This window comes from Cryptomeria japonica, chromosome 4 (genome assembly GCF_030272615.1).
Source record: "Cryptomeria japonica chromosome 4, Sugi_1.0, whole genome shotgun sequence".
NCBI lineage: Eukaryota > Viridiplantae > Streptophyta > Pinopsida > Cupressales > Cupressaceae > Cryptomeria > Cryptomeria japonica.
In genome coordinates this window covers 494,447,543-494,460,495 of record NC_081408.1, presented here as the reverse complement: position 1 = coordinate 494,460,495, position 12,953 = coordinate 494,447,543, and the positions used below count along the sequence as shown (strand labels likewise).

General features: G+C 34.4%; 1 long non-coding RNA gene across 1 annotated transcript; it reads right to left on the bottom strand.

Moving 5' to 3' along the window:
- Positions 1 to 4,036: 4,036 nt before the first annotated feature.
- On the bottom strand, positions 4,037 to 10,878 carry LOC131060377 (uncharacterized). Its single transcript, XR_009110336.2, has 2 exons — positions 10,341 to 10,878; positions 4,037 to 4,294 (listed from the first exon to the last, which is right to left on the bottom strand). It is a non-coding gene; the product is annotated as an uncharacterized LOC131060377 (long non-coding RNA).
- Positions 10,879 to 12,953: the final 2,075 nt, after the last annotated feature.

Genomic DNA, 12,953 nt, shown 5'->3' with positions numbered 1-12,953 from the left:
GGTTGCCTAAAGACTAGGAGGGCAGAGAGGAGACACCCAGGTGGGGCAAGGACAAGATGAGTCTAGAAGATAGAGAGTTGGTGAGTGCATTGAGGGAATACTTGAGAGGTGAGGGTTTGTGGAAGAAGAAAGAGGAAGAGAGAAAGAGGAGAGAAGAAGAGGTGAGGCAAAAAGAGGATAGAGAGTTCAGGCAAGAGTTGGAACTAATCAAGAAAGAGATAGAAGAGTTAGAGACAAGAATGCAACAACAAGTTGGCACTTCACAGTCAAAAGGAAAGTGGTATGGCCTATTCAAAGGCTACTCAAATGGAGAAGACTGGTGAAGATGGTGGAACTAGAGGCACACAAACCCTTGGTAGAAGAGGGTAGTGAGCAAGCCAAAAAAGGTAAAGAAGCAACAAACAGAGGTGAGGAACCTGATTTGTGGGAAATGTATGCAACCATTAAGGAAGAATGAAAAAGTAAAGGCGGAGTTGAACAAGTAGAAATGATGATAGGAGAAGAGGTATACATGTATGGTGATGAAATTAATGTTGTTGATGGATATATGACAGAGAATGCTCAGATGTATGATGAGATTGATATGTGGCAAAAATTACCAAGAAGCCTTGAAGAGAATGAAGCAGTTTTTGTGATATGTTTTGATACTAATCCATTGATTTTTTTAGATGAAATTGCTATCATGTTTGTTTTAGTGCAGGTGATGGGGAAATTAGATTAGAAGGGGCAGAAATTTTTTCTTGACAGGTTCATATGCTTGAGCAAGAAGACATGGAGACCAAGGGTGAATATGAAGAGTGATAGTGATGCAAGTGTAAGATTTGATACCTAATTACAGTACCTAATCGAATGGAAGAGACAACTAGATGAAGGATCATTTGCAGACTTCACAGATGATGTGAAGACAAGAAGACTTGTGTCAGCTCCTTTTTCCAAGAGACTTGGAATTCTTTTAGGGGGGTTGTATAGTGCAGGAGCACCTAATAGGCCTTCATGCCTTAATGAGGCCATGATGCAATATCCTAAGGATTTTGAGTTCATTTTATTTAATAAGGTCAATCATGACCATTCTTGATGTAATAAGTGTCTTTGAGGTCATTAGATAGGGTTTTGAGTCATAATGAGGTCATATTGACAAGATTGTCAGAAATTGTCAAGACATCACAAATGTGTGTAAATGGGTCTACTATGGAGTTCTATGATGTATCAAGGTGTTTTAAACCTATTTGGACCTATTTGAGTCATTTTGGGGTCATGGAAGTCTTTGATTAGGTCTAGGTTCCATCTGAGCAAAAATTGTCAAAGTTGACAAAAAAGTTGTCAAGAAAAATTTGCATTTTGGAGGTAATTATGTGTTGGTTGTTCAAATCAAGTTGTAAAGGTGGTTACAACCGATGAGAGGCTTGGAGAATGTTTAAAGAGGCCCTTCCCACTTTGAGTGTGGTTGGTTGTTCAATGTATTGAAGAAGAACATCAATAAAAGATTGTGATTTCCTGCACTTTTGATGTATGTTTCAGACGTGACAGTCCGATTTCTCTTGTTTTCTTATTGGAAACTCATTCATTTACATTCTAATTTGGTAATGATAGAAGGGTGAATTCTCAAGAGGTTGATCTTTGTTTCATTTACTTTCATTAATTTTTGAGAGAGATCTTCATTTTTTTGTAAAAACTGTCAAAACTCTGCCAAGGGTTACCCGTTTTGGTAAAATCCTTGTACCTTTTGTTTCAACCGTTGGATCAGGCTATAACTTGGGGAAACGTCTTTTAACTTGGTATTCTAAGATCTGACTGGAGTGATTGTTTTAATGATTATTACTTGGAAAGTTATGAATGACTGTTTTTTCTGCATTTCATACTGAAAATCAGACTGTCATGAACAACAAGTTGTTTATGTTTTGAACGTGGTTCAAGTGCAAAGAGGGCTTAGGAAGGTAGGTGAAGGAGTTGAAGGGTGTGGTAAAGTGTCCCAAATACAAACCAAGTGTTGGAAACCAAAGGAATCAATTAAAATGACCATAGTTAATGACTGTCCTAAATTTCATGTTGACTGTCACAATTTGACAGTGTCTTATATCGTTACTCTTGTACGGTTGAAAAGTGGTCTTGTTGATGAGTTTGGTGTCTGAGAGGAAGGTAGAGAAGCCCTTCACCATAAGACAAATGTTTGGAGTCCTTAGAAGGAGGAATGAATTATGTAAATATGACTGTCCCCACAATTTGTATGATTTTCCCCAAAACAATGAATCCACATTGAGCATTGTTATGACCTCTTGGGTTGGATGGGAGGGTAGAGAATGGTGGTTAACCCATGTTGAGGAGACTCCATAGTGTTGATGTGAATTCCTTGGTTGGTAAATACCTTTTGTAGTTGTGAGATGAGTTTATGGACAAGTTGGGTTATCAAAGGGAAGTGGCTTGTGTGAGTAGAATATAAGGGTTTGGCGAAGTCTGGGTGTTTGTGAGTTTCAAGTTGGCCTTAGACATGTGTAATAGGCCTAATGAAATGTATTCCAAGGATTGGATTGAGTTTGTGAAGTTGATGTTCACTTTTGGTGGTTTGTGTAGCCTAGTGGCTTGAGTTCCTATGTGTTTGAGGTGAGTGTTGCTACAAAAGAAATTGATGTGTGTTTTGAACCTGATATGAAGGGATGTTTTTAGTCATGGACCCAAGCCTCTGCATCATTGACTCATACCAAGCCTGATACTTTATATGAGGCATGGTTTCAAGATTCACATAAGAACCTCATGAGCTACATTGGTTCAAAGAATCTAAGAGGATCCTTTACCGCCTTCATGGTACTCTCAAAGAAGAAAAGGAATTGTGAGGTTGGCACAAAAGATGGAATTCTAGATATGTCGTTGGAATAAATGCTCCAACATAAATGAATAAGTCATGAAGTGTTTTGTGTGAGTCATCAAATATTATTTAGGTGTCCAATAATTTCAATTTGCTGTCACACAATACCAATTAGCTGTTACACAATACCAATTAGCTGTTGATCAACTATAGTTGCTGTAAAAACCACTATAACTTTAAAAACCAGTTAGCAAATTTATAAGATTCAGTTAAGATTATTTGTAACTATTTATGTGTACTACATAATTAATAAAATGATAGAGTGTTCTGTTTGCTTTTTCAATTTCTACTTTATGTATTGTGAAATTCAATATGGGAATTTAATTATTAGATTCTACAAGAGTGTTTTTGAAACTTGCAATGGGATTCAATAGCGCATTGTCTGGTTTAAGCTTGTCTTTCATAATCGCTGACAATATTTTTACATGTTGATTTCAGGATCGCTCACATTTGATTTAACACTTCATTTCAAGTAAGTAATGATCCCAATGGAGATCTAATAATCCCAATATCAATGTCGTCCTCTCTCTTTAAATTGATCACTTATTCTTCTATTACAACATCACCATTTCTCCAGCTATCAGACCACCATTCAAGGATTTATCTAGAGTTACACATTTTCCATTAATAATTTGTAGTCAGGTGTGTTCAAGAACATAAATGGGGCGGAAGACATTTTATTTGAACATTTTCTAGATTTTTTAAACTACCCTGTCTCCTCCATATCGTAATAAGGGGCCTCTAGAAATTGTGGTCTGATCTTTTTGGCCAATATCTTGAGTCAAACCATGGCTTAAATTCTTAGAATATAGTTGCTAAGTTGTAGTAGGTGTTTTGTGTTGATACCATGCTCTGATATGTTTGTGAACAGCTCCGATTTCATCTTTAGTACAGCTCTAAAATTATTTGAATATTAATAGGAATAGGAAAGTTGTTGCAAGAACTTTTAACTTGCATGTTCTGAAAAAATGATCAATTTAATTATGCAGAGATTAACAGTTGATTTCTCTGCATTTGTAATATTTGTGTCCGATAAGAAATACTGAAATAGAGTGTTTTTGTTTGTGAAGTAACAGAAGAGAAAATAACAAGGAAAATTTTAGATCAGTTTGATAAAAGAAACACTGACCCATATGAAGCTTTCTTCAAAGACTGGTGAACCTCCTCACACTTAGGGGACTTAAATTTCAATTTTCTATTAGTTATGGCACTTAACTTTATTGTCAGTAGCAATGATATCAGTTAATGATGTTAAGTGGAAATTCTACCTGATTCATATCTTGCAGCATCCACATCTCAGCTAGGGGAACATATGCCCTCAAGATGTGTTAGCCAGGAAGTTAAACATTTGAACTGATATCCACATCCAGTAAATAGGCTTAAAACTATGAATGTGCCTTTAGAGAATCCAGGGTGTATAGCGGAGTAAAGATCCTGAGATACCAACAAAGGGCAGTGCTCAGACATCGTCCTAGAATACTAATTTTTAATCATATACAATAGATGAAAGTAAACTTTGAAAATTTCTTTTGCTTGGATTGGAGTGAGATCCATTTCAAACTTATCATACCAAGAATCTATTTCAAGGAAAAATCATACCATGCCCTCAAAACCTTACTTGAATGAAAGCATGACAAATAAAGAGTTCAGAAACAACATTACACCAGCAGAAAATATGATGCGTTAGGGTAAAGCAGCATTTCATATACAGGAAAAATGGTAGAAAAATATATATATTATAATAAATACTGCGTAAGAAAAGCAAAGCACAATAGAGGCAACCATATGAATATCAAATGTAAACAACCAGATGAGACCATGATACATCTAAAATGTCATCCTAAGCCAGGAAAATAGCCTCTACACCTTAATTGCAATTTGCATCAAATAAAGTGATAGTTGAAATCTAAGCTCACAAGATTGCGACTGCTGTGTGTCAATATCAAGCACATAATTTGAAAGAGGATTTAAATAATATTCTAAAGAAACAAGTGGAATATAGCTTTGGTCATGGGATTGTCACAATATGAAGAACTTTGCTGTTACAATTCCTGCCAAATGCAATAAACATGCCAAACAGTAACAAAAATAGAGTTGATTTATGTCACAGATTGATGCTGAAATATAACTCTTGTTTATAAACTTATATCTATAAAGACAGTTGCAATTACAAACTCTAATGAAATTCCTGTCCGCATTAATTATATACTGAAATATAGAGCTGCATAAGTATAACCATAAACACATTCAGGCTTGTGGATTTACACTGGCCAACAACATTTGCTGATTAGTTTTCTCACTTTGTATTTAAACTTTATGGGCTTCAGACCTGCAGTCTTAATTGCATCAGCAAATAGTACAAGTGCTTATGATTTTAAATGAGAAATTAGATAATATATATTTACAGACACTTGTGGAATTTGTATCATGCTGGGATTTCCAAGATGTCAAATGCATCATATATTTAATATACAACTTAGACCATCACAGCTTTTAATTGTTCAGGAATAAAGTTATAACAACATGTTACTATGATCAAATCTAGAAACAGCAGCATGGAACATTATGTATGGATTGTGGAAAACTGATATCATTAAAATATTATATTGACAAACATATACAAAAGTAAAGAATTCAAGCCTCCACAAATCCATAATGTTGACAAAGATATACAAAATCCAACTCATTTCTGCCAAATAACATTACCAAAAGAGTATTATCTTTCTTAAGCCTTAGAAACTCTTCATGTTCAATTTCATTAATGGAAGTTAGGTTTGACATGAAGAATTAATGGCAACATGGTACTAGGATACCTTATCGAAATCCCCACTTGTATGTGAAGCAATGTCCTCTTCCAAAGATTTTTTATACTTCAGATGATATGCTTTTCTCACCAGCAACAGTTCACTTGGAGATCGAGAGCAGAAAATTTCTACCAGAACAGTCTTTTGAACTCCACTTTTTAATGGCTTTGTGTGCTAAAACAGCATCACGCTCAGGAAGTTCCAACATCCACAGAAGCATATCTCTTTTCAATCCAATTTTTGCAATTAGTATGCAGGTTGGAAACCATGGCATCAAAGAGGAAATATGGATATGAATTTGGACAAACTTGAACCCAATAGATCTACTTCCACTAATGATTGCTTCCACCTATGTCTCTATTGTTTCTACTAAGTCAAATGTAATTATACTCCGCCCAAATCAGCCTCATAAATTAGAATAATTGTAAGAATTTCACATCTTGAACAGTATTATTATTGATGGAACCTTTGAATACCGCGTTTTATTTAATTCCATTAACTTTGTAGTGAATTTACTATTGACACTTACTGCAGTCATGGTATTCCAGATTACCGCTTAAATTAGTATAAATTAGTTACATAGAACTCTCAAATTTTCCCTAATGCTTTCTCAACCTGCAGTAATCAGTTTTTACGCAGTGTTATTAATGCCCTTCTGTAACATCTTAAAAGCCTTGGATATGACAAATATTATGCATCTCCACATTAGTAAACAAAAATGAATTCTAAACGGAACAAGATAGATTTATGTTAGAGTTTAATCAACATATAATGAAACAGGGTTGTCCATCGTCTTGGTATAAGATAGTCTCGATTTAGTTGTGTATGTTTCTCAGTTGATGCTCAGTAAATTGGATTGATTCTTGCTTGGCACAGATTGAAAACTCCCTAGGAAGATTCCTATCAATAGATATAGCAACTTCTACTTCTCCCATACTACCTTTACCTGTATTCAGGTTGATCTAGATATTTTTTTTAATTAGAGATCAATTACCAAGAAAATCAATAGAGCCGGTACAATATATGGTGCTATGCACCAAGTCCGGCTGATACAACTAGATCAGCAATACGAGCAAAAGATTACAGAAGATTACAGACAAGACACTAGTGCCGAATATGGCACTAAAAGTCCAAAAAGAACAGCTGTTGAGCTAGACATTTTGAAAGACCTAACAGCATATATTGCGCTCAGCTCTTGGATTATGAAGGTCTTGCTTTATCTTGTTGCACTTGCGGATGCTATCAAATGGGCCATGTTGCTGTAGACTGTTCTAGCCTCACGGAAATCTGCTAGCCAAGCATCTTGGTAGAGAGATGTTCTTCCCCACCATTTAATTGTCCTAGGTTCTTTGTAGGAATCTACATGTATTCAAAACCCTCTCAGGTAGCTGATGCTATTACAGAGCCCTCTTTTGCGACTCATCAAAATCCTTCTTTGTCTTCTGAGATGTTAAATGAGAAGGCTCCATTGATGGATGAAGATGATCCCACATCCCTTTTAGTTCATGCTGTGAAGACTCCTTAAATTCTTTCATTGTCTTCTAAGAAATTAAATGAGATGGCTCCTTTGCTGGGTGAATTTTCTCTATCCCCTTCAGCTCATGCTGTGGTGACTGCAAGTCAGCCTCCAGTGTTTCTTTGGAGCAACAATAGAATCTTACATTGCTTGATTGACAAGATTTGTATCCTATAGTAGGGGTGGATTGGACTTTGGTTTCCAATTGGAAACTTGACAAAAATTAGAAAATTACTTCTTATGTGCTTTAGAATCTTAGATCCAGTGGGAGAAAGTCAAAAGACCTACCATGTACTGTCTAAAATTTCAAGGGATTGGGCCAGATAGTTTTCATTTATTTTCAAATAGAAAAATAAAAAATCATAGGAAAAAATATGAGCTTCCAATCAGGAAAAAGGAAAAACCAGCCAAATAAGTTGAGAAGTGTCAATTCCTTGTTTTCTATTATTTTATTTGGTTGAATCAATGTCAAATGATTTTATTCATACCTAATGCTTGTAGATGATATGAAATACAGATATATAGCTTGATTGCATTAGCGGACTAGACAATCCAATGGATATGGATTAATTACAACCAATCTTTCTAATATAATACTGAACATGTGCTCAACCACTGGATATGTAATAAAAAATATGATGTGAGTACTCTGACGATATTGCTACCAGTTTAGAGCATTTTTATTGTGCCACAGAGATTTAGCAATAAAAGATATCAACAGTCTAGAAAAGTCCAAGCCAAGATAGAAAGTTTAATCATTTGTTTCCAAATTAAATCTCAAATAAAGTATGACCAATATTGACTGGGCTGAATAATGGCCTCTTGTTTCACTGAAATCATATAGATCATGATTTATATGATCAAACAAAGTTACATTCAAACAATAAGTGGATGATCAGACAGATTTACATTCAAACAATAAGTTGCAGGACATGAATATTTTGTGTCGATACCATGTTCTGATATGTATTGACTTTTCATCAATATGTTATATATAAGATCACTAACAGTCCTTGGTTTGGATTCATTTGCCTATTATCAACAATCAACTCAGTTAGTACTCAGTCATGCTTATATATATTGCAGTTTCAGATATAAACTATGTATATTGAATAAGAATATTCTAGGAGATTGTATTTTAGACCTTGGTTCTTTTATGAATGTTGCTAGGATTGATTATTGGGGAAAAAACTGTAAGGGAAGGATCCGAATGATTGTTTGGCAACGGTCTTATGTATTACTATTATAAGCGTTGATCTATTTGTATATTGATTGAGCAGTTGTAATCTTGTAAAGAAATCAATTCACAAAAAATTCTTGAAAAATCACAATCAGTATCTATAATTGGCATTGATCAGATTATTCTGTTCGACCATAGAATGGGAAGGAAAATGCTTTGAGAAAAATTTTGTTAGCTGAAAGATGAATTGAATGCAATACTTTGCATTTCTATATGTTCTATTTATGCATTGACTTCTTGAAAACTAAATAAAACATGGACTCATAAACTAACAATGGATTATATAAGTTTAGGTATATCATTAATTTGAGTTCCACCAACCTTTCTCATTGTTCTGGAAAAATTGCATCCAATTTCTATGCAACTCAAAATGACACTCAAATACATCCCAGATCCTTCTACATTCCTGATGCTACTTCTACAATCTATAATCCATAAACCAGCTTACATATAATTGTATATCTACTTTTTGTTTACCTATAATTGTATGTCTGCCAATTTGCTTGCAAAGAAATGTATGTCTGTAGAGTTGCATACATGCAAGTGTATGTCAACAGCTATTTAAATCTGAATAATATATAGTCAGGTGTGTTCATGAATATAAATGGGCCAGAAGGCATCCAATTTCTATACAACTCAAAATGACACTCAAATCCATCCCAGATCCTTCCACATTCCTGATGCTACTTCTACAATCCATAATCCATAAACCAACTTACATATAATTGTATATCTACTTTTTGTTCACCCATAATTGTATGTCTGCCAATTTGCCTGCAAAGAAATGTATGTCTGTAGAGTTGCATACATGCAAGTGTATGTCAACAGCTATTTAAATCTGAATGATATATAGTCAGGTGTGTTCATGAATATAAATGGGCCAGAAGGCATTTTATTTGTACATTTTCTAGATTATTTTAACTACCCTATGTCCTACATATTATTTTAAGTGTCAACTCTGTTACTATTCTGCCTGATGGAGTCATTACTATTACAAGGTCTCTAAGTCTTGAATTACAAATAAATTAAGCGTAGCCTTACTTGAGCATTCATTCAATCCCTACAATGACTTTAGGGACTCTATGATGGAGATAATTTTGGCAAGAAATATAGACATCAACAGTACCGCTACTTCAGCATGAATCCTCCTGAGCACCAGGATTTGATCGAAAAGGCGTTTTTGGAACTGCTGCCTCTGAATACTAGAAAGATACAAGGCTACGTAAAAATAGTTTTACAGTCAGTATTATTGTCTCTATACAGAATGGAGTTCATATACTGTTTTGTAAATAAATAAAGATAATAAGTGAGGCAAAATGTATTTTAATTTCATCATTGGTTTGCCCCAATTCAGTAAGTTGAGGAGTGTCAATTCCTTGTTTGCTATAGTTTTATTTGGTTGAAACAATGTTGAATGATTTTATTCATTCCTAATGCTTGCAGAGGATATGAAATACACATATATAGCTTGATTGCATTAGCGGACAAAAGAAACCAATAGATATACCAATCTTTCTAATATGATTCTGAACATGTGGTCAACAAAATGTTAAATAAACCTACAATCATGCATGCTATCCTCTGTTCTGCACTTGGTGGCTTCATAACCAAGTGAGAAGAAACTGAAATCAGGCAATGTTTACAGAGACTTGCTATTTCCTTTTAACTAAAGGATTATGTAATTTAACAAATATATCAAGAAGAAGAACAGAACATCACTAAGACAAGTAAAAATTTGACAGAAATATCCACAAATCTAAAGAAGAAAAGGAAAAAGGTGAGAAAAATGAGGTATCACAAAAAGATTACATAGAATAGTGTTAACTCCAGTATGTCTTTAAAGACTTGAAACAAGAGAATAATATTTTAGCAATATCAATCAACTGTTGCAAAAAGATCTCAAAACAATCAAATAATTACCTGAGTGCCTGTCAAGCCAGAGAGCTATCCGAGACCCCAAATATTGTTGAGCCCCTCTTTGAATTCCATATGGTGCTGCTGAAACCTCCTTGCATATTAGAGGAAACACATAAAGAAATGCGACTGCAAATATAATCCTACATGACAGTATTTTCTTCGCTACAACAGTGCAACTCCAATCAGCCACTTGCTAGGATGTATAGCTCTCCTCACTATTGCTCTCCTCTGTGCCCCATTCAAAATTCCCCATCCACAGACAAAACATATAAAAAATATCATGAAAATTGAAAAAGGGAAAAAACCAGACACCCCAAAAAAACGAAAATAAGAGCAGGCACGGCCATGCCATAGCAAACTAAACAAACAAACGAAAAAAATGAACGGGGAACAATCTGCCCATGCTGCTCAAATAAACTGCCCATTTATAAGAATGTGGAATGGTGCTTTTACTAACGGTAACAGGAAAAAGAAAAAAAGGAAAAAAAAGCAGTACCGTTGAGGCTCGGCTCCACTCCACTCTTTGTGAATTCAGAGTAAACTTGACTTTATTTCTTAGTAAGTTTTACAAAATCAATTTGAGGGATTTAATTTAGTCAGATTTTTATAATTATATTTTATATTTGTTCTATAGAGGAAAGTCATCTAAAGAGCTAGGGGATTTAAAATTGAATTAAATTTAATTAATAGTATTTTTATTCAAATTATGAATCATATGTCAAAATGTAATTCAATTGAAAATCATTTTGAAACATTTTATTTTTCTTTAAATTATGTAAAAATTAAATAAAAATGTATTTCCATCTAGTTTAGTCAAATTTTACTTGTAAAATATTTTCAAAAATATTTGTCTATGGAGGAAAGTCATAAGTCATCTAAAGAGCTAATGGATTTATAATTGGGTTAAACCTAATTAATAGTCATTTTAGTCAAATTAGAAATCAAATTCCAAAATCTAGGTTTGGAGGTGACTTGAGTGATCTAATTGAAAATCATTTCTAAAATCTAGGCTATTCCTTAGTTTAATTAATTTATGTGTGTAAAAATATGTGAATCAATTATAAAACACACATCAATGAGACATTATTGAGGAAACTAATTAATAAACAAAACAAAGCAATACTCCCCAATGGCGTCCCATTGTCCTCTATCTCCAAGGGCCCTCTGAGTCTATTGATTTGGCCCAAGTTCAAAATTTTGCCTAATGTACTCAAAAAGTACCCTGTTGAATAAGCCTAAGTAGCTCACTTTGAGAGGTTGTGTTTTGGTACCTATGAAGTTTAATGTGGAACCGCCTTTGAGGAAGTGTTGAGAACCTATCAGAGATGCCATATATCCATTTGCAGCGTCCCATGATCAACTTTGATGTGTTTTTGATGCCCTTGTTTGGAGGTCCAGAAGTTGGTTTGTTAATTGTAGTTGTTTAAACTTTTCGAGTAGGTCAACTTTGAGAAGCTGTGTTTTTGTGCCTAATGCAGATTAAGCCCAACTGATATTTTTCCATTATTCTCTGCATCTTTATGAAGCCCCATGCTAGTTGACATAGCCCCATGATTCCATTTGCTAAGTTTTCCGGCTTGATTCTGCTTGCAAATTGTTCAGATTTGCAAACTAAACTGTGCACAATTTGTAGAAAGTAGCCTCACATTCAAATTTTTATTTCATCACTAGTTGACTTACACACAAAAATGACTGTTCCCCAACATTTTCTATATAATTATCTGCGACTTGGCTAATTGGTAGTGCCCCAACTCATCATTTGATATTTTTTCAAGGCCCATTCCAGATGCACTTTTTCAAGGTTTCACAATCAACATTTCCAGATTTTTCAAAGAGGTCAACTTTGGGCATTAAAATTTTACACATGTAGTGGAATTAAGTCAAGCCCTCTTACACACATGCTTAGGGTATCTAGATGTGCCAATGTGCCAAGTGAAGCCCTATAAATTGTAGTTTGATATTTTTTCAGCTCGGGGTTTGGATGGCTTTTAGTGTGATATGAAAAGTGCAGTTTCAGAAAAGCTTGAGTAGGCAGCTTCGAGGATTAAAATATTTGACCTCGGGCATCATAATGGGTATCTGTTTGATGCTTTGGATTCCTTGCATGACATTCTACCAGTGTGCCAACTCTCAGGTCGTAGGATGGTGATTTGGTCAATTTTAGAGGCCAGTTCTAAAGGTTACTCAAATTATTTTGGTCAAAATTTGGAGTTATTGAGCGTCAAATTTAAACTTCATTTGCTCAAATTCTCGAACCCAGATTTCGTCCAACTAAGGTATTAGATCATGTTCAGAGGTCGATTTAAATAATATTACATTTAGTGTCAATTAAGCTAAAAATAATAAATGAGATGTTTTAAAATCATTTAATTGGTTTAAAAGTGATTGATCCAAATTCATTTGGATGATTGGAGGAAAGAAAACTAGAATTTAAACACCTTAGGTCATTTTAATAATTATTCAAACACATCTTTAAATATGCTTAAAATATTGACACAAAGAAATGTAATCTTAGAAGTATTTCATTGATACTTCAAAATCAATTTTAGAGGCCTTTATTTCTTAAGCCCGTGAATATGGTGGTGGGGTCGGGGAACTCAAGATAAAAAGGGATGC